General features: G+C 41.9%; 1 long non-coding RNA gene across 3 annotated transcripts in view; it reads right to left on the bottom strand.

Annotated features, from left to right (window-relative positions):
• Positions 1 to 16,709, bottom strand: part of LOC309372761 — a 92,590-nt gene extending 75,881 nt beyond the window's left edge. For all 3 annotated transcript variants that reach the window (XR_014169667.1, XR_014169668.1, XR_014169669.1), the window contains exon 1: positions 16,524 to 16,709. This is a non-coding gene — a long non-coding RNA (uncharacterized lncRNA). The remainder of the gene's footprint in view (positions 1 to 16,523) is intronic.
• Between the last annotated feature and the right edge of the window lie 5,796 nt (positions 16,710 to 22,505).

Genomic DNA, 22,505 nt, shown 5'->3' with positions numbered 1-22,505 from the left:
TAAAGAATAACAGCTCTTTAAGAAATAGGAAAACGAATGACTCTTATTAGGCTTCTCCCCTTGCTAAAAAAGGGGTGATACATCTAAATTTGTGTTATAATAGTAATTTTGGTCTGAGGCAGAAAACAATATGAAAGTAATCAGAAGCTGAACGACAGGTTGGGGAGATGAAATAGTTCAGCAAAGACAAAAGAGATGGGTGTGTATAATTATTTCAAGCTATGTAGCAACGGCAACAGCAAATCATGTAAATTGATAATAAAAAAAACTTAGGTGATTAAATTTAATTTTGTACTTAGGGTACTCCCAAGAGGACGGTCTGCTTGTCAGCATATAAAATTTACAGCAATAAGGCAGTGTAAACATTGGGAGTCATTACCCAGAGTGTGGCAGATATTTAAGGCTGAAAATGTTAAACCTATGAAAGGTTACCTTGCAAAGTCTGTATGTACAAAACTGTGTTTTTTTATGGGAAGGTGCTTGCAAAAATGCCTAGGTTAGGAAAATAAGGTGAAATTATGTCCCTAGTACATAGAGATGGGGACGGAATTCAGCTCTGTTTACATTTAATGGTGAGCTTACCTAATGCACTCTTTTGGAAATACTACACCAGGGGTGGGGAAGCTTTGAGGCGTCAGAGGCCAATTCCCTATCAGAATCTGCTTGGGCCAAATCTAGCATGTGGGAGGGGCTGGATACCTGTCAAGCATGTGATATCACCCCCCCCCCAAAGTTGGCATCCAGCCACTTTAAAATCTCACTGATTTCATTTGAAGAGATAGCCATGTCCTTCAACTTTCTTCCAGTGAAATCAAGCAGACTTAAGTCTACTCAATTTTTATAAATAATAACAATTTTGATAAATTGGTATCTGAAGAAGTGTGCATGCATACGAAAGCTTATACCAAAAACAAACTTAGTTGGTCTCTAAGGTGCTACTCAATTTATTTATTTTTAAAATATTTTTGATGAATAACATGAGTGGTGCTGTGGTCTAAACCACTGAGCCTCTTGGGTTTGCCGATCAGAAGGTCAGCGGTTTGAATCCCCATGACGGGATGAGCTTCTGTCACTCTGCCCCAGCTCCTGCCAACCTAGCAGTTCAAAAGCATACCAGTGCAAGTAGATAAATAGGTACCGCTCTGGCGGGAAGGTAAATGGTGTTTCCGTGCGCTGCTCTGGTTCGCCAGAAGCGGCTTAGTCATGCTGGCCACATGACCTGGAAAGCTGTCTGTGGACAAATGCCGGCTCCCTCGGCCTGAAAGCGAGATGAGTGCCGCAAACCTATAATTACCTTTGACTGGACTTAACCATCCAAGGGTCCTTTACCTTGTTACCTTAAATTATTTACCATGGTTTGAAAACACAGCAGTACTGGAAACCTGCTAACAAACTCCATGAAGTATGCATTTCTTCATTCTATCTCCGAATTATGCTATGAGACTTTCTCTATTTTTAACAAGCATCTACTATACTGCTGGCACACGTGAACCATACTCTGTGACACACTCATTTAATTGTCCTTGTCCTTCCCTTGTGCTAATATACTCTAATTCCACAGTGCACTGCTGCCCTTAATGGATTAGTCACACACATCCTCTTTTAAAACAAACTATTAATACATTAGGCACGGAAACAATGGCAAGTTGCAACCAAACAACTCCTCCATGCAATGTACTGGGAAGGATACAGAATGTCACTTCCAGTCACACAGAAGAACACCACTTGACGCAATATGAAGGTTTCACCCATAAATGACACCAGGGACTCCATGATCCTTTTTATTATTAGATTTTTTATTGTTGTTATTTATTAAATTTGTATGTCACCCTTCATCTGCAAATCTATTAAATACGTGGATTTTTTGAATAAAGCTTTCACTCTAATATGCAGCGTTCAAGATCATGTATACTTTGAAATTATTGGGCTTTAATGCCAATTCTCAATTGGAATTGGAATTAGAATTTTACCTCCAGATTGAAATATCTTGTAGTGCAGAATTTATATATATATATAGCACTCTCCCTTTTGTGAAATGATTGCTAAGAATATGTACTCTGAACACCCCAACATTCTCCCTCCCTCCCTCTCCCTTGTCCAAACTAAACTTCCACCAAAGAACTAATATCTCTAACATCTACTGATGGCCACCTTAAACAAGGGTGCCATGATGTAAACACACTGGTTACAAACAAGTAGAAAACAATTCCAGAGAATGACATCAAACTCACCCCTTCTGCCCCTTTTGGAGCATGGAAAGTCATGCTTAGCATGACTGAGGTCCTCCTCCAAGGTTCTGCTAGTGGTTCCCTCACCGAGAGAAGGGAACTTACAGGGAACCAGGCCGAGGGCCTTCTCAGTGGTGGCCCAGAATATTTTGTTGCACCATTTGGTTAATGACCAGTTTATGACCAGTTTGAGCGGGTAGCCCCATTTGTGCTGTATGACTGCTTTCTTAGGCCCAGAGGTATATAGGTGGAAATCCTGTCCACTGTGGAGGGTGTCAAGTCAGAGATCTTGAAAAAATGCTGGCTAAGGATTCTGCATACAGTGGTACCTCAGGTTAAGATCTTAACCTGAAACTGTTCTTAACCTGAGGTACACTTTTGCTAATGGGGCCTCCTGCTGCTGCCATGCCATTAGTGCATGATTTCCATTCTCATCCAGAGGTAAAGTTCTCAACCCAAGGTACTACTTCCAGGTTAGTGGAGTTTGTAAACTGAAGTGTTTGTAACCCAAGGTGTTTGTAACCTGAGGTACCACTGTATTCAATATCTTTCAGTGGTCAGGGATCCTTCATGCACATATGTTCAGATCATGATGATGGTTCTGCATGTCTTCAAGATGCAGTTTAAATTCAGCTTGGGAATGCTTTAGCATTTTTACAGAGGTTTTTTCTTTTAAGATGAGGTCCACAGCTTCATTAGCTGCTGCTGTGATTTCTGCCATGCTTTTGGTAAGTTTAGAGATGTCCTTTCTCCGTCATAGGCAAATTTGAGCAACAAGTCCTTACGGCATTGGTATCAGCCTGCTCCTCCAACTCTTGCCTATCCCTTCTTGGGGGTGGGGGGTTAGTGGCTCTATTGGGCTCACATGAGCCTAATCTAGCCACAGATTGAGAATCCAAAGCAAATCCCAAGCATCTAAAGTTCATTTTTTAAGTCTTGTGTATGCTGTGAGACATGTCCCAATGGATGCAACTGAAAAGGAGACTGAGTGTATCTTCTTTTGCCAAGCATTTTGCTAAAAATCTTTAGGTAGGAAGGAAAAATGAGTCAAGGCACCTTAATTCAAAAATGTTACCATTCACAAGTTGATTGCTTTCATTAACATCTGTAGAAGGGAAAGAAACCATTGTCCCTATGTAGACTGAAGTGCCTCATGTAACTTTCTTGACAAATGGCAGTCAATTAGTTTCATGCTGGAGGCTCCCATGAACTAAGCCAGAACTGAGCCAAGTTGAACCATGCTATAACTGAAACAACCACATGAACACTGCTCTCCAAGTCAAGCAATCCCAGTTGCACATGCTCAAAACACACTTTCTAACAAGATCAGCTTTGGTCCTAATTAACCTGAGTTATTTCTCAGCTTGTGGTGGGCTAATGAGTGGGTTTCATTTTAAGGAAAACAACAAGCTGCCAAAAATCTTTAGACTATTCCTTCCCCTTGCCTCATTTATCAGCTGTAAAAGAATCAGGAAGATAGCTATTAGTCAACAAAGCCCTGCTTGTGCAGCAAGCAAGTTCTTTTTAGCAAACACCAGATTGCACCTGTAAATTACTTTGAATAATAGTTAACACCTCCCAAGAACATTGCAAACATTTACTAATTAATAAAAGTCTCCAACAGAAACAAAGCCTGAGAGGCAAGCAGATGTTTAGCATCCCTAGTTTCCAAATGATATAGAAAATGAAAGCACACCTTCTGTTATCAGGATGCCTTCGCAACCGCTTTGGTTTTCTCACTTGGTTCATTTGGTTTCCTCCCATTCCACACCTATGTATATACAGAAGGTAGAACTGGACATGGAACAACTGATTGGTTGAAAATTGGGAAAGGAGTAGGACAAGGCTGTATATTGTCTCCCTGCTTATTTAACTTATATGCAGAATTCATCATGTGAAAGGCTGAACTGGATGAATCCCAAACCGGAATTAAGATCCCCGGAAGAAATATCAACAACCTCAGATATGCAGATGACACAACCTTGATGGCAGAAAGTGAGGAGGAATTAAAGAACCTTTTAATGAGGGTGAAAGAGGAGAGCACAAAATATGGTCTGAAACTCAACATCAAAAAAACTAAAATCATGGCCACTGGTCCCATCGCCTCCTGGCAAATAGAAGGGGAAGAAATGGAGGCAGTGAGAGGTTTTACTTTCTTGGGTTCCATGATCACTGCAGATGGTGACAGCAGTCATGAAAGTAAAAGACGCCTGCTTCTTGGGAGAAAAGCAATGACAAACCTAGACAGCATCTTAAAAAGCAGAGACATCACCTTGCCAACAAAGGTCCCTATAGCTAAAGCTATGGTTTTCCCAGTAGTGATGTATGGAAGTGAGAGCTGGACCATAAAGAAGGCTGATCGCCGAAGAATTGATGCTTTTGAATTATGGTGCTGGAGGAGACTCTTGAGAGTCCCATGGACTGCAAGAAGATCAAACGTATCCATTCTTAAGGAAATCAGCCCTGAGTGCTCACTGGAAGGACAGATCCTGAAGCTGAGGCTCTAGTACTTAGGTCACCTCACGAAAAGAGAAGATTCCCTGGAAAAGACCCTGATGTTGGGAAAGATGGAGGGCACAAGGAAAAGGAGACGACAGGACAAGATGGTTGGACAGTGTTCTCAAAGCTACGAACATGAGTTTGATCAAACTGTGGGAGGCAGTGGAAGACAGGAGTGCCTGGCATGCTCTGGCCCATGTGGGTCATGAAGAGTCGGACACGACTAAACGACTAAACAACAAAAAAACACAGCAGGGTATGTTGTGCATTGCAGGCAAAGGTCCAGGACCGGCTCCTGGCATTTTCAGGTAGGTCTGAGGAAGTCATTGTAGACAATGCTGAGCTGGATGGACCGGGCATTCAAAATGGAGCTGGCGTTTGTGTCTCTTAACCTGGTTTCCTGAGCGGCACTGGTGAGTGGTTAGAAAGGTGCCATTTTGACTCCCCACACAATGCCATTATGTTTGGGGCATTGTGGGAATGTCAAAATGCTGACTGGCACATAGATGCTACCCTCAGTAGCATTGTTGCTGAATACTGTGGTGCTGCTGCCAGTAAGCCCAGTAGGTGAGGGGCCCACACCAGTGGCGGTTGGTGACTCATGGATGGCACTTTCTTTGGGCATCCATGAATTTGGAGGCAGCGCTGGATCTTAGTCACTGGCATTCATGCTTCTCATAAAATACTTGACATCTAGACAACAGTCCCTTTGTCCAAGGTGTGTGTGTGTGTGGGAACCAGCTTTGAGTAATAGACCGGTGAAGGAGAGAGGAGGGAAATGAAGTGCTGAAATCTACTGAGCAGCCACTCTAGTGCATCAATGTGCTGGCCCAATTTTTTTTTGTTTAACCCACAGTTTTTACATGAATCACAGCACCTGTCAGCATGGTCAGACATCATTGCCTCACATGGTTGAACTAAGCCATTGTCAAAATAAGAAAGCTAATAATATTATATGGCTTCTCGCTGCATTCAGGCTCGGTTTGTCCCTGCCTGGAATCTTTCTACACAAAGTTGGTTAATTCACAAGGTAGAGACTGGCTGGTCTCTTGCTTGAAGTATAATGTGAATTTCTTTCCCATGGAACCATCTTGCAATCCCAGCGTTTCCTGCCTGGTGCAGAACTTGCTTCAAGCTTTATTTCACAACTTAGTTCTCATTCATTCATAAGAGATCCATGAGTGTAAACTTGACCCATTGCTTTGCATGGATTATCCATAGCAAACAATTGTAATGAGAGGAATTGAACGTGGCTCTGTATTTATTAAAGAAATTACAAGCTGTCGCTTTTTTCAAGTACCTTGTGTGTACTCAAAATTAATATGTTGATGTTAACGCAGATTTTCAGTATCAAGGACTGCTTCTCATAATTGCCCTATTCCAAATATATAATTTCATGGCTTTGCATGATGTCTTTAGAATCACCAGCATTATGCATGTTCAACAATGTTTTCTTTATCTTAGAAATACCTTCTGACGTTTCAACCTGCTCTTAAGATTGTATTGCTTCCAAAGACAATAGAATATATTCCAATGACATTGTACTACAATGATGGGTAGGCTGAAAATATTCTAAATAAATAAATAAATAAGCAAATCCATTGTGTCCTGTTTCTGCATTTGTAATCTGCATTTTTATTTTATTTTTAACATTCACACAAAACTTCACGTCCAGTTGCGTATTTGAATACATATTTCATTTGGGTGTATGCTTTTTTAAATGAATTCCATCCCTTCATCCATCCAACCCCAAAATTCAAATTTTAGGCTATTTAAGATGGGCTTTCAGTACCCTTAAAATATGAAAGGGGACATTGAATTGCACTGCTCAACAAGGTATTGTGTTAGCTGTCTAGTCAACTTAGGTCCATCTTATTCACTTGTAAAAGGTAAAAAAAGGTAAAGGACCTCTGGATGGTCAAGTCAATTCAAACCACTGACCTTCTGATCGGCAAGCCTGAGGGGCTCAGTGGTTTAGACCACAGCGCCAGCTGCATCCCTTATCCACTTGGAAGGCAAGGTTTATGGAAATCATGGGGTTAAGCCCAGATGACAGTGACCTGTGGAGTAGGAAGCTAGGAAGCTGCTCTATCCTGAGTCAGACTCATTGGTCTCTCTAGCTGAGTATTGTCTAAACCGACTGGCAGCAGGTCTCCTGGGTTTCAGACAGGGTTCTTTCCCAGCCGTACCTGGAGATGCCGAGGATTCATGCTGGGACCATCTGAATGCGAAGCAGATGTTCTGCCCCTGAGATGCAGCCCTTCCCATGCAGAGGGAGGAGTATATTCTTGAACATAACATTCTTTAAGCGACCAAACAAAATAAAGGTCAAGGGAGTGACAGTGCATCTCCCCATAGTGTCTCCCATGTACATCATAGTTACATAATGTCATCATGCTAATTATGTGGTCACTGACTGTCTGGGAGCATGCCATGAAGGAGGAACCATGAGATGATTCCACAGGAAAAGTTCATATCCACCTCTTATATCTAGTAAAAGACACAACCACGGCAATTAAAATACACTATATTAATTTTATATTGTATGTCCCTCATTGTGCCTCATCCATGGGCATACAAAAGTCATTCTTTCAATAGGGAAGATCACTGTTTCTCTCATGATCTCTTCCTGGAGAACCTCACTTTCTTAACACTATTAATATCTCTAGCAATGAAGGTGGCTGGCAAAACTGGCTTGTCAGTTCCAAAATCATGTCCTTTAATAACACTATTCACAAGAAAGCTTGGAATATTCAGGACATTTTATGTATTTATTGCTCAGGGCTTTGTGTATGGGGTCACTTATTAAAGTTCTCTGGAATAAACCCAGGGATCAATGAGGACTGGAATAAAACTCACAGCTGTGAGTCATACAAGAAGATGTGAGTCATATCATATATCGGGTGGATGAGGCCCCACCTGACTGGAGCACGAGGAAGCGTCCTGATCTAGGTACAGACCCATGAATGCATTGTTTGGTGATCACTTTAACAATACACAGCATCTTTCAGTTTCTGCATCTGCCTTCCTGTGAACTGCTCTGCAAAGTCCGACAAGAGTCGGATGCCTCCTGCAGAGCAAGCCGTGAAGCAGTGGAAATTCCCCGAGAGATAGCATAGTTGCTACTTCACTTCCCCCAACTCGAGACATAGGCTCTGTGCCATTAGTGACTTCATGATGCACAGGAATGTATTTCATGCAGAATTTCCTGTCCAGGAAACACAGTGCAGAAAGTTGCACCTGTTTAATTTCTGTCGTGCAAGCGTTAAAGACAAATTGATTCTGTCAAAGAAAAACCAGAAAGTCAATGCTATGTGTGCAGCGTAGAGCTAGCGAGGGAGGAGGAAAAGCTCTGATTAAAACTTGGCAGCTGTGACAGGTAGCTCAGGGTGTAGCAAGCAATCTATGCCCCCTTTAAGTCCATTCTTCTTTGGCTCGAGGGGCATGTTGGATGAGAAGGAATTCACCAGCTTCCACTGAAGTGGCCCTACCAGTCCAAATAAGATTCAAACCCATGGCAAGTTGACTTCAATAAAACCCAGTTTGCCATTTTACCTCCACAGTCGGAGGCAGTATGCTGGGATACACTGCAAGTGGTCCCTGCTTTCATGCTTCCTACAGCCATCTAGACCAGGCAAAGGCAAACTCGGCCCTCCAGATGTTTTTCGGACTACAACTCCCATCACCCCTAGCTAATAGGATCAGTGGTCAGGGATGATAGGAGTTGTAGTCCCAAAACATCTGGAGTGCCGAGTTTGCCTATGCCTGATCTAGATGGGCCACTGCTGAGAATAGGATGCTGACTAAAGTGTTTTGATGCAGTAGGGCTTTGCTTTGGTTTCTATATATTTAACAAAAAGAAGGTTCCTTACTGTACACTAAAAAAATAGGAAACTGAACCCCCCACTCCAGTAAAAGAGGGAACAAATTTGTACAAAAATTGCCCATGCAAATTTGTGTGCATAGATATAAAACTCAAATTGGTAGGATTTAGATTTTGATGGCTGAAAGGTCTTGCCTCCCTCCAAGCCTGCAATACCAATAACTTCTCCTTATACAGAAGGCGAATAGGCAAATTTATAGGGTTGCCCATCCCAAAAGAATCTCTTCTCCTTCATCTGATTTGCAGTCTGCAGCACAAAGGAAATTGCAACTATCTTAATCGTTGTAAATGGAACCACTCTTTAATGTCTTAGGCAGAAGAGCAGCCTGTTATGCATTGCAGGCTGAAGTCAGGCTATATACATGCAATGCAGACCTAGGCCTTCAGGCCTCCTGAAGCTCAGGAGCTTCATCTGCATAACAAAAGACAGAGAGGATTCTAAAACCCTCCAGTTACATTGCTAGTAGCTGGCAGGCTGCCAATCCCTGCTGAGATAGGGCCAGTGTTGTGATTCGCTAATTGCAGCATTAAGGTGACCTATCACAGGCAGTGTGTGTGTTTTTGCCTGGGCTGGCTTAATAATAATAATAATAATAATAATAATAATAATAATAATAATTATAATAATAATAATATTTAATTATACCCCACCCTCCCCAGCTAAGACTGGGCTCAGGGTGCCTAACATCAGGTATAAAAACAATTGATTAAAATACAACTTAAAATGCAGCCTCGTTTTAGTGGAAGCCCAGATCAAAAACTGTTTGGGGGGAGAAAATGTCAGATCTTCACCAAGGCCAACTATGCAGACTGGTCCTACATGGGCCAGAAAAAAGCCAGGGAAGTCCCCAAATAGGGGTTCCATCACAGAAGGAAAAGGAAAGAGGAGGAGGGGATCAGGCTGATTATATATATAAGGTATATATATACCTTATATATATATAAGGTATATATATTACGAAAGCAAGGTATATATATATATATATATTTGCTTTCGTAGATTTTCACGGGTACAGGAATGCAGGTTTTGGTGTCCTCGGGTGTCTTCCCGTGTAAAAGTTGGGGTGTCTAGGCGACGTTTCGACGAGGTCTCACTCGTCATCTTCAGGCTGGTGCTTTCGGCTTCTTGTTACTGGAACAGAGCTCTGAAGATGACGAGTGAGACCTCGTCGAAACGTCGCCTAGACACCCCAACTTTTACACGGGAAGACACCCGAGGACACCAAAACCTGCATATATATATATATATATATATACTGGGGCAAGTGTCCCTGTTTGTCATTCTTGTTCCTCATGTTCCAATAAATCCGTTTTGAGCTGAATCTCAGTCTTGGGTCTTGCTCGAAACCACCTACACTTCACAGCCCATCTTAAAATGCTGGTCGTAGTGGTGGCAATTATCTGTGCTGCAGCAATGAGAATAGGAAAGCCCACAAGATTGCAGGAGACTGCAGCCAGCACGCTCTGCAACTTTTATTGCCAGTGGTCACCTCTGTGTCTTATTTTCACTTATATACCACTTAATTGCCAAAGTAACTTAAGAACGTAAGAAAACCAGAAGACCCTGCTTATTCAGGGCAATGGCCCATCTAAGTCCAGCATCCTGTTCTCACAGAGGCCACCCGGATGCCTGCCAGAAGCATTCAAGAGGACCACATACAAGAGCAATCTCCTCTTTTGTGGTTTCTAGCAGCTGATACTCAGAACCCCATTACTACCTCCACGTCTAAGGCCATATCCATGCAACACATTTAAATCACCCTTATACCACTTTAAGGGTCATGACTTCCCCCAAAGAATCCTGGAAAGTGTAGTTTATTAAAAGTGCTGGGAACTGTAGGTCTGTGGGGTCAGCATCCTTTATAAACTACACTTCCCAGAATTCTCTGGTAAAGTCATAACATGCCAGAGTGACAGCCAAGCTGAGCCTTTCTCTTTGGCATACACAAGCCCAACACACAAGGAGTTCATTTCACAAGGGAGCATTGAAGCAATTGCCCCTCTCTTTGCAGCTTGAAGTCCTGCAGACTAGGAAAAGCTTGGTCTTAGGCTGCCCAAAAAGAAAGCATTTGGAAAATGTGAATAGATTCTGCCTGGATACCAGAATTCATGTGCTTTGACAAGAGAGTGTTTTGCCGAAGCCAAGCTATAGCTAGACAGTGAGTCTTCTAACCAACCGATTCCCTGAACAACATCAGGCAAACGGTTTTATGAAAGATGATGCAATTTGCAGGATATTAGCTAATTTATTCTGGTAACTCACACAAAATTAAAGTTTGATGGCCGTCTCCTGTCTAGAAACCCACAATAAACAAACCATTAAATAATTCTTTAATATCAACTTACCGTGCACACTATAAAGTGGCACATTATTTTTTGTAAAATGGATCATTTATAATTTTAATCCAATGTGTTACCTCTGTAGTTTGCTATAAAATGGAAAGTAATGCAATTATGTCTAATCAGCTAGAGCAAAGGGTGGCATTGATAACAACATTAGCACAGGTTTTTTTATTATAAATATTGCTTTCAAGCTGAGATCAAGAAGTTACTTTTTCAGTGTGTTCTGCTATGATTCATAATTTGTTTTATTGACTTAGCTTTGGATCCTGAAGCAGTTTTGTCTCTAGCTAAAAAGGTGAAAACCTTAAAAATGCTTTCTTGTTGATTAAAATTAACATTTAACAGCTGTTTTGTTCCAGCACACATACTTTTTGACCTCTGTGTTAAAATAAGCAGGTGGTTCAACACTATTGTCAATATTATTATAAGTATAAAGAAGCTGCTGCTATTTAAAGCAGGGAAATGTGCATTCATTATCAAACCTATTATTAGCTTTTAGCTTTTATGCTTAAAAAATAATAATTGCTGAAATGATTTCTGTGTCAATGCAAATACATTTTCTCCCCTGCATGTGTTTAAGAACATTCTTTGGTACATAGTGAGAGAGAAAATAAAGTAAAATCTGCTTGTAAATATGGATCAGCTGAGGTGGTGGGAGAAGGATGTTGATGTCAGCATCGCCCTTGAGCCAGTGCCACCAACTGGACTCATACACTTCAGCCCCGACTGGGCTAGGCGAGCTGGGTGGCACTTCCAGAGACCACCTTCTGCACAGGAACTGGTCAAAGTGCTGTGGACTCACAGCTTAGAGTTGTGAGCACCGGATTCACTTCCACAAGTAGACAGTCGTCACACAGCAGAATATAGCAGAGCATAAACGACTCGGAGAGCGGCTCTGTAGAATAACTACTTTTATTCTATCTACAACTATCATACAAATTATATACAGAGCTAAATGGAGAATCTGAACTGCACTGAGTGTCTGCAGCTGCTCTTAGCAGCAACCTTATCTATACACACGATCTCTAACACTCAGTCTCTCTCTCTCTGACACACTGACTGACTGACTCTTTGATGTGGTGCTGGAGCAGAACAAGTAGAGAGCAGAATACCGCCCCCTCCTCTCTGGAGAATCAGCAGACTCATCAGGAGACTCTTGGATATGGGAGGGGTGAAATCTCGTCAGTTAATGCAATAGTACATATTTAAAACTCAACATTTCCATAGATCAGAAGCAGCTACATGTTGCTTTTGTACTTCTGGGGTTCAAATGAGAACATGTTATAGAACTACCCTATGTAAAAAGCCCAGAATATATTAGCAAAATATTTTTATTATAAATATTGCTTTCAAGCTGAGATCAAGAAGTTACTTTTTCAGTGTGTTCTGCTATGATTCATAATTTATGTTTCATTGACTTAGCTTTGAATCCTGAAGCAATTTTGTCTTTAGCTAAAAAGGCAAAAACCTTAAAAATGCTTTCTTCTTGATTAAAATTAACATTTAACAGCATGTTTTGTTCCAGTACACATACTTTTTGACCTCTGTGTTAAAATAAGCAGGTGGTTCAACACTATCAGTGTTTTCCCACCCTGGTTCTAAAGAAAAGGTTAATTTGTGTTAGCACTAGTAGCAATGCAAAGTGAAGTGCTTTTCTGAACGATGTAATAGAAAAGGGACAGGAGCTTTTAGAAGGTCTAAGGCAGTCACCATGTTCATTTTCTTGTTCTGCCTCAACTTTTCACACAAAGTTTATTTTTTTTTATGCAGCAAATCGCCTCCTAGAAAATGCTTTCAGAAGCTGTTCCTATCAAAGTGGAGCCAAATAACAATATTCATGCAAATTTCACTTTGGTAAGAGTATTGCATATTCAAACAATTGCCAAGCAGAACTGTGAATCGAGCACTGCAGATTTGCATCGAGTGTGACCTTTGTCACTTTGAACATGATTTGTAACAAGAATTTAAGTGGCAAGGGGATGAAACAGCTGTAGTTCATAGTTTAGCATGCTATCAATATTTTACAGTGAAATGGTGTTCTGTCTGTTGTTCATAAAGTGGAGAAAAGGGACAAAAGTGGGTTGGAAATGGCAAAGTTACAAAGATGGGAGCTCTGTACGAATCCACAATTTTGGATATTCTTGCTGGGAAGTTGACTTGCTTTCACAGGTTTCTTTCACAGCCTCTTGCAAGAGATAGTGATGACCAACCATTTGGACAGCTTTAAAAGAGGATAACAGATTAGACAAATTCATGAAATATAAGGCTATCAGTAGCTACTAACCACAATGGCTCTGCCCTGCCTCTACTGCTGGATGACACATGCTTCTGCAAGTTTCTGGTAATCACAAGTGGGGAGACCAGCAGACTTGTCTCTTAAAATTTTTATGCATCACTTGGGAAGACAGGCGAACTAATACCAGTGTACTGGAAGAAGCAAAGATCACCAGTGTCGAAGCAATGATTCTTCAACATCAACTTCGTTGGACTGGTCATGTTGTGCAGATGCCTGATTATCACCTTCCAAAGCAACTACTCTATTCCAAACTTAAAAATGGAAAGCGTAATGCTGGTGGTCAACAAAAGAGGTTTAAAGACTGTCTCAAGGCAAATCTAAAAAAAAATGTAGTATAAAAAACAATTGGGAAACACTTGCCTGCGAGCGCTCCAGTTGGAGAACAGCCTTTACCAAAGGTGTCATGGGCTTTGAAGACACTTGAACTCTGACGCAAGGGAGAAATGTGCTAGGAGGAAGGCACGCTTGGCAAATCCACACCGTGATCAGCTCCCATCTGGAAACCAATGTCCCCACTGTGGAAGGACATGTGGATCCAGAATTGGCCTCCACAGTCACTTACAGACTCATGGTTTATGGAAGACAATCATACTTGGCTATAAGTGATCACTAAAGAAGAAAAGCAGGCTTTCCATGAGCATCTGTTTGCCCACTATGAGAACAGGATGTTGGACTAGATAAGGCTTTGGCCTGATCCAGCAGACTCTTCCAATGTTCTTATTATCTCTGCAGCAGCTATGTATGATAGTAAGAAATACCACAATTCCACATACGTCTACTCAGAAGTAAGCCCTGTTGACTTCAGAAGAGCTTACATCCTGGGAAGTGGTTGTAAGTAGACAGTCTAACAGTGCTATCCTAACCATGTCTTTTTCAAAGTAAGTCCTATTGAATTTAATGGGTCTTACTCTTAGGTAAGTGGGGTTAGGATTGCAGCCTAAGTAAATAAAGATTTCTTCAGCTGAAGGGTTTACAGGATGATGGAAGCTGGTGGTTAAATTCCTACTGGCTTGTTCTGTAACTCAATAACCATTTTTTAAAAAAGCAAAGGAATTATTCTTTCTTACTTACTTTTAAGAAGATGGGCTCTCTATTAACCTTTCAGGAACAGAAAGCTCTGGAGTTCAAAACAGCTATTGCTAATTTCCGCTTATACTCTCAAAAGCTCTCATAACCAGCAGATGCCAGTTTGGGTCATAAAATTTAAAGAATGAAAAAGCCATGAAAAATGAAAAAATTAAAGAATGAAAAAGCCATTTCCCAGCTTTTTTGATTATTACTTATTTAACGCCATTCTGATTATCTCAACTGTTTGACTGACTCCTCTTAACAAATTCTCTCACTCTCTCACACCAAACTAGCCCAACCCACAGACTTATCTTATCTGTCTCTTCTAACTCCAGACTGTCTTCTCCACCCTAACTCTCTCCCTGGGTTCCCATTGGTTAGTCATGTTACAATTAGTTAACCCTTCCCCTATGAAACCAGTATGATGTCACACACATAGGAGGGCAAACGCCACATCAGCCTACCCCACAAGTGTACTGACAACAGGGATGGACAACACCATAAAAGTGAAATATTTAGAAATATAAGCTGGCTTGCAATTAAACCTTGCAGTTCTCTTCTTTGCTTTCACTAGGGGTGGGGTCTTGAGAAAACCTTGCAATCTTCAGACAGTCCTGCATAATTGACAAGTGTGGTCTTATTATTGAGAATCCCTTGCTGCCTTCAGACATTCATATTGTTGTTTTTACAATATTTTTTATTCAATTTTCTGTTTTACATTTTAGAATATTCATTTAAACAACCTTAAAATATCAATGACTTCCCTTCTTCTCTTAACATGGTTTATTTTGCATAACATAAATCCCTGCATATTTTACATAAACTAAACCATTCAGTATTCCGTTGTTATATCCATCAAAACTTATTTACACTGTTGAATTTATCTTAAGGTTGCCAAAGTTTTCAAGTGTACACAATTTCCCCCCACATAATCAACAAACATTTTTCAATCTTCATTAAAAATATGTGCTTCTTGTTCTCTTATTCTATTTGTTAGGTCCGCAAGCTGCACATATTCTATCAGTTTAAGTTGCCATTCTTCTTTAGTTGGTACCTCGCTCGTTTTCCATTTTGGGGCTAACAAAACACAGGCTGCAGTAGTGGGATACATAAATAACCTTTTTTGACATGTGGGAATTTCTGTCTGAATTATCCCTAACAAAAAGGACTCTGGTTTTTTTTTGGGGGGGGGGAAAGTACTTTTAAACATTTTTTTCAATTCATTATGAATTATTTCCCAGTATTCCTTTTATCCTTTTACAGGTCCACCACATATGACAGAATGTACCCTCAGGTACTGAGGGCATGTTGCATTAAAGAAACCTCAGGGACAATGAGTGGAATTGGCTACCGTCCAACAGCATCACCCAGGCACCTCCACTAGCTTCTGTCTCATGACTTCATCAGCTAGCTTCATCCTGCCAGCTCCCATGGCTTTCATCTATTCATATACGTATCCACTGGTTTTCTTTCATACAGCACATTCACATGCATGCACACAGCATTTGCACTGACCGCATTAGAAACCTCCCACCCATCCACCCACACGCAGCAGACATCCATGAAAAACATTCATTCATTCATCCATCCATTCATCATTTTATTTGTATGCCACCTTTCCATAGTTGAAACAGTGCTCAAGGCGGCTTACAACATGACAAGATTTACATAATTACCAACATAAAAAAGTCATAAACAATAAATAAAAGATATCAAAAAGTACACAACCAAATGGAAAACCATTTCCACATAAATCATAAAATCTAAAACTAAGAAGACAGCATTAATATCAATCACAATTTAAAATGACATAGATAAAAAATAAAAGCAATTCTAAAATAAAAATGGAGCCCTCTCTGCCCAGCAGCAGCGGCAGCAGCAGTCCTTTATGGAGCCTGTCAGGCCCCGCCCCAAGCCAGGTGGAGAGAAGCAGGGCAGGGCTCTTCAGGCTCCCAACAGACATATTCACTCATCATTCACTCTCCATTCATTCACATTCATGCTCCAGCTTCAACTTACAAAAATCCACCACCTTTTGTTGGCCAATTTCAAAAGATGAAAACAATCAGCCTGCTTCCGCCTTACAGCATCTGCCGACTTCCAAATACAAGCTCCACTAGGTCCATCACTAGACACCAGGAAGCTTCTGACGATGGGTATGACGAGCCACCTGAAAGCTATATTCCCACTCAGCAAGTGAGCTTACCTTGTTATTACTCCATAGCATTCTGCTTCCAGAAGTTCACCTCTTTCCATCTGCCAATTTGCCTGCTGCAGGTGGAAGAAGATAGGAAAATGCTTTATGCCACAGTCATTGTCCTCTGTGTTCTGTGGGGAAGAGAGAAGTGCTTCCCCTTTAGTCTACCAGCTTTTCTCATGGCCCATGTTTGTATCCGCTGTGTTGCCATGTGCTTTTGTGACATCACAGGCAGTACTCAGCCAATGGCAACAGAGGGAGATGCACCATCACAATCTCTTCAGGTTTCACAATTGCAGGCACACCTCAGCAGTCAGGCCATTGGTCCACTTAGCTCAGTAACATCCACAAAAGCAGTGGCTTTCCAGGGGACTTTTCTAGCCCCATCTGGAGTTGCAGGGGATTAAACCTGGCACCTTTTGCATTCAAAGCTGGTGTTCTACCACTGAGCTATGGTGCTTCCCCATTAATTGTATAGAATTGTATAGAAATTGTGTAGAAAGGAAGAATACAGACAGGGTGATCATTGCTGTTCTTCTGCCACTTGAAGCAATGGCAATAGTTTTTTTTCCCCTGTTAAAAAGAGAGAGAGAGAGAGAGAGAGAGAGAGAGAGAGAGAGAGAGAGAGAGACTCCAACATTTTCACCTGCTGTTTTTTACATTGTAGAACAATTCTAGGGACTTTTTCTGGCCCGCTCTGTCCTGACGGGAAGCCTGTTGGCAAAGGACCAGTCATGCCATTTGACAATGTCATTTTCATAACACTGAACAAATCTTCCTAACAAATGCGTAAAGTGCTTTGTCTAGGTTATTAAGTTAGTCTTCCCTAAAGGATCAATAAACAGAAATATAAGTGCATAATCATAATTTATAAAACTTCTAATCTTTTTAACTGCTATAATAATCTTTTAGGAGCCATGGTGGGCAAGAGATTGGCTGTGGGGCACTTCTGTGGTGTGTGTTCTGGTCTATGTGACTTGAATATTTACAAAATGTTGATTCTTCCCTCCTGCTGCAAGCTGGAGAAGAAGCGAAAGCAAACTCAGAGACTGGTAACTCACTATCAGAAACCTAGATCTGACTGTGTAACACATATAACACACATATATGACTCCTTTCTGAATACTATATATGAATATGATAGTATATGAATATATAGGAATATTATGGTATTAATTCATATTATAATATGAATATAACTGTATACATAAAAAGACAGTCTGGTTTTCTCATCTGTTTTAGGTAATTTGAATTTGTTGTTGTTTAGTCGTTTAGTCGTGTCTGACTCTTCGTGACCCCCATGGACCAGAGCACGCCAGTCACTTCTGTCTTCCACTGATTCCCGCAGTTTGGAGAAGCTCATGCTGGTAGCTTCGAGAACACTGTCCAACCATCTTGTCCTCTGTCATCCCCTTCTCCTTGTGCCCTCCAACCTTCCCAACATCAGGGTCTTTTCCAAGGAGTCTTCTCTTCTCATGAGGTGGCCAAAGTATTGGAGCCTCAGCTTCAGGATCTCTCCTTCCAGTGAGCACTCAGGGCTGATTTCCTTCAGAAGGGATAGGTTTGATCTTCTTGCAGTCCATGGGACTCTCAAGAGTCTCCTCCAGCACCATAATTCAAAAGCATCCATTCTTTGGCGTTCAGCCTTCTTTATGGTCCAGCTCTCACTTCCATACATCACTACTGGGAAAACCATAGCTTTAACTATACGTAATTAATTTGAATTATGGACTCCAAAAACAGCTGTATAGTTACTTAACATATTTAGATTTCTTTTTCTTTTTAGCATTATCCCGTTATTCTACCTGGGAATTAGAGTGACCATATAATCAAGACCATATAATCAAGAAGATCTTTTTAATCAGTCTGGAATTTGTAGAAAGGGATCTGCCTGGTATGGGTTATAAGAGGGCCAGTGTGGCGATCACACAGGGTCCCCGGATGTTTGACGGTCTATTGATCCCTGTGCCACCACTGTGCTTGCTTCCCTGCTGCCACCAACCTGCTACTCTTGGGTACACACTGAGTCCAGACAGTTGTTAACATTAAACCAAATAAACAAGTTTATTTTATAAGCTTCATCAAGTTTATGCTTTCAGATAATTTTTCTTGTCAATTTCTTAACCTTAGTTTCTTTACCGGCCTATACCTTCCTAATACCTTCTGACTGATTATCTCAACTGTTTGACTGACTCCTCTTAACAGATCCTCTCACTCTCACATCAGACTAGCCCAACCCACAGACCTATCCTCCCTCTCTCTTCTCTAACTCCAGACTGACTTCTTAACAACTCTAATTCTCCCCTTGGGTTCCTATAGGTTAGTCATTTTACAATTAGTTAACCCTTTCCTTATGAACCCAGTATGATGTCACACACCACAAACGCCACAGCCAGTTTCAGAAAAATGCAATGAATAATGCCAGAGAAGGCCTTCTCAGTTGTGGCCCACTGCCAACAGAATGCTCTCCCAAGTGAGGCCTGCCTGGTGCCAACATTGATCTTTTCAATGATAGACATATTAGTGATAGGTGAGAGCTGCAGTGCCACATTTGAATGGGAGTCAGCCTTGGCTCCCCTTCATGATGGACTGTCCACCATTTCAATTTACCCCAAATGCAGTACCCCATCTCATAGAATTTTGGGTAAATTAAAATGTTGGGTGGCCACTGTAGGTGGTAAGAATTGAGCTGGAATCCCATTCAAAAGTGGCACTGCCATCTGCCCTACTGCTTATATACCATGGGGGGCCCAGCGAGGATGATGGGAAGTTTGCACAGCTAGGCTTGGCCAGTGAGTGCTCCTTCTGAGCTTTGGGGACCTTGGGTAATGCCAAGCCCGGCTCCCAGTGCTGCAGGAAAAGGAGCAAGGCAGATGGAAACAGCCACGCTCAGATGGCAAACACAGTCTTTCTCAGCTCTCACAGTTCTTTTGGAATTAGTTCCTTATACTCATACTGGGCGGGACATTCAACTTTTGCCAAACTGCAGCAACTACTGTGGCTCTCTGCTATACTGTCCCAAAAGGTTATTTAATGCTCAAGAGCAGCATCCAGGGGCCAAGTGGGGTACATCAGTGGAAATCTGGAGCCCCACCCTGGATTTGTGGGAGGTGCTTTCTGATAGTCCAGAGCTACCACTCGATACAATCCAATACATTCAAATTAATTTAGTGTTAACTTTAATCATCAGTAAAATAACCCAGAACTGAAAATTAGCAAAGAAACCATTAATATAGAAACATAAAATTACAATTCATTATTTTATTTTTTAAAAAAATGTAATTAAAATCCAGTAGTTAAGAGCAGTGAGTAAACCATTAATACAGGAAAGTATAAAATTGCATTTCCTTGGTTGGATGCATCATTAAAGCTCACAAAAAAAATCTTTCATTATCCGACTATATAATAAATATGACTAATGTTAGAATTTCTAATGCCATTGTTAGATGAGGGGAAAAATAGAGCCAGCAGCCTGAACAGCGTGTTCTGTTTTGTTACCTAGTTGCGTGTCGAGGTCCCCAGGTCCACCCCAATAACTCACACATCACACAGAATTTTTGTTTAAGGTTTTTGGCATAATTTTGGCCACAACTTTATTAAAATACAAATTTGTGAGTGGTTGCTTAGGCATTGGTTGCGACTATCTGCCCCCACCATGGGGGACAGACTGACATTCCGCACAATGCGAAAGTCAGAATGGGGGTTACGCGGAGCAGGGAACCTGCCCTCACCCCAAATGCAACCAGGCATTGGTTGCGACTATCTGCCCCCACCATGGGGGACAGACTGACATTCCGCACGATGTGAAAGTCAGAATGGGGGAATACACTTGGGGGTTACGCGGAGCAGGGAACCTGCCCTCACCCCAAATGCAACCAGGCATTGGTTGCGACTATCTGCCCCCACCATGGGGGACAGACTGACATTCCGCACGATGCGAAAGTCAGAATGGGGGAATACACTTGGGGGTTACGCGGAGCAGGGAACCTGCCCTCACCCCAAATGCAACCAGGAGCTCATTGCTATGGCCCGAGCCCCCTTGACACAGTGGACAAGCAATAGTTGGCCCCCAATTCCTTTAACGGAATCCCTTGCAGCAGCAGCATTAGAGGGGCAGGCACATCCAATCCATGCCCCTCAACCAACCAAACCATAAACCAATGCCTAACCGCAAACCTTACAAGTTGTGACGATTTGCTACGCAGTAGGCAAAAACCAAATGGCCCCAGCCAATCAGCCAGATGGACAAAATTCCTACCAGGCCCCCGCTCCAAAGCAGACGACCCCATGACAGGCATAGCAAGGTCAAAGCGAACAACCCTATTCTAGGGAGGGAGGGACGGGCAATCCGCTGCATGGGCGAAAAGAGGAAGCCCTAGCCTCGTGCAAGGAGTTTTAGCATTTCTGGCTGTCAATCAATAAATGGCAACATTAATTCCTTCCCAACAACAAGGGAAGCCCCAATCGCATCAGTGGCCAACGATCAGTTAGCCCGCCCCCAACTTTGGAGTGTCCTGGTGGCCCCCACCGCAACACGTGCTCTCCATGAAGGAGAACACGCTTAATCAAAGAGGGAAAGAATTAGAATGTGGTTTGTGTGAATTAGAATGTGGCTTTCAAATCCTGGTAACTTCAAGAGAACTCCCTGAGGGAAGCCATGGGACTGTCTGAGAGCTGCCATCTTCTCCAACCTTGACAAGCTCACAGACTGTATATACTGAGTGATTGTTGCCGGCCTATGTGTTAGGTGTATGCATGCCCAAAACTCACATCCAGTGGTGGCTGGTACCCATTGGGACGGGTAAGGAAGAACACATGGAGGACAGCAGTGATGGGCAGAGCAAACTAATTCCCCCCTTCCTCCTCCCTGCTGACTTCTACAGAGACAACCCCGAAGCTGAAGGCCAGGGTTATCTCCTGGACTGGCTGTTAAGTAAGAAGGCAGGCAGGTAGGGTTGTCTGAGGTTGGTGAGGCATGGCTCAATTCACCCTAATGGGGATTCACCTCCACTGCTTGAATCTCTTTGCTTAAAAAGAGCATTTGAGATTGTATGGTTGGTGTTGTGACCACAGCAATAGTAAAAGTGACCAGACTTAACAAAAACAGGACTTTGAATGTGTTATAAACATGCAACACCAGATGGCGGTGGAGAGCAAAAAAAGTTCTTTGGGATTTTACATCACAGTTTTTTTCTTTTGTTATAACATTTAATTTCTGACTTATTTATAGTGGCCTTTTTTCTGTGTGTAGATCCACCCCCCCCCCCTTCCTGAGAAAGCCACCAGAGCTTTAGGAAGGAGTCAGTCCCTCTCAGGTACAGTAAGTGGGCAAATGTTGTGTGTGTGTGTAAACAGAAATTTTGTGGCCCTTTTTGCTTCCTCTCAAATCCAAATGTCACTGCATGTCTAAAAGAAGTCGGTGACCCCTAGCCGAACCACATTACATGTTTAACAATAACTGTGCATGCTTCTTCTTTTTTAAGTACACCAAATTATGTGTTGGGAGAGGATATTGTTCTCAAGATCACAGTGTGCAGTGTAGAGGTTAAAAACTTTATTCCCCAGCAACAATCTCAGTGAAGTTCACCCCCCCATGTGACAATTAACATGAGGGAAAGGGTTTCCATTTTCTCAGTGTGACTTTCTCCCCCACCTCTCCAGTACTAACTGGCACAGCGGGGAACTGTGGTGGGAAGACTGAATGTTCCCCTCCCTGTGTGCTATGATCCTGATAACATTTGGGTGGGTAGGGGTAAGATGCCTGATATTTATTTTTCAAACACTCACAACATGACTGCTTATCACACCATTAACATTCCTTGTAGTTAGGTCCCTGAAACACCTCTCTACCCAAGAAAGTTGGAAGCACAGATCTGTAGCATAATGTTTGCAGAGCCATGCAGATAGACTAATTTGTGTGTAATACATAATGGCTCCAAGGCTTGTTGTTGATGAGCAGCCCACACATGTCAACTGTGAGTGCAACATTTC

Source organism: Podarcis melisellensis, assembly GCF_964234715.1.
Source record: "Podarcis melisellensis genome assembly, chromosome: 1".
Classification (NCBI taxonomy): domain Eukaryota; kingdom Metazoa; phylum Chordata; class Lepidosauria; order Squamata; family Lacertidae; genus Podarcis; species Podarcis melisellensis.
This window is presented reverse-complemented; position numbering and strand designations above follow the sequence as displayed.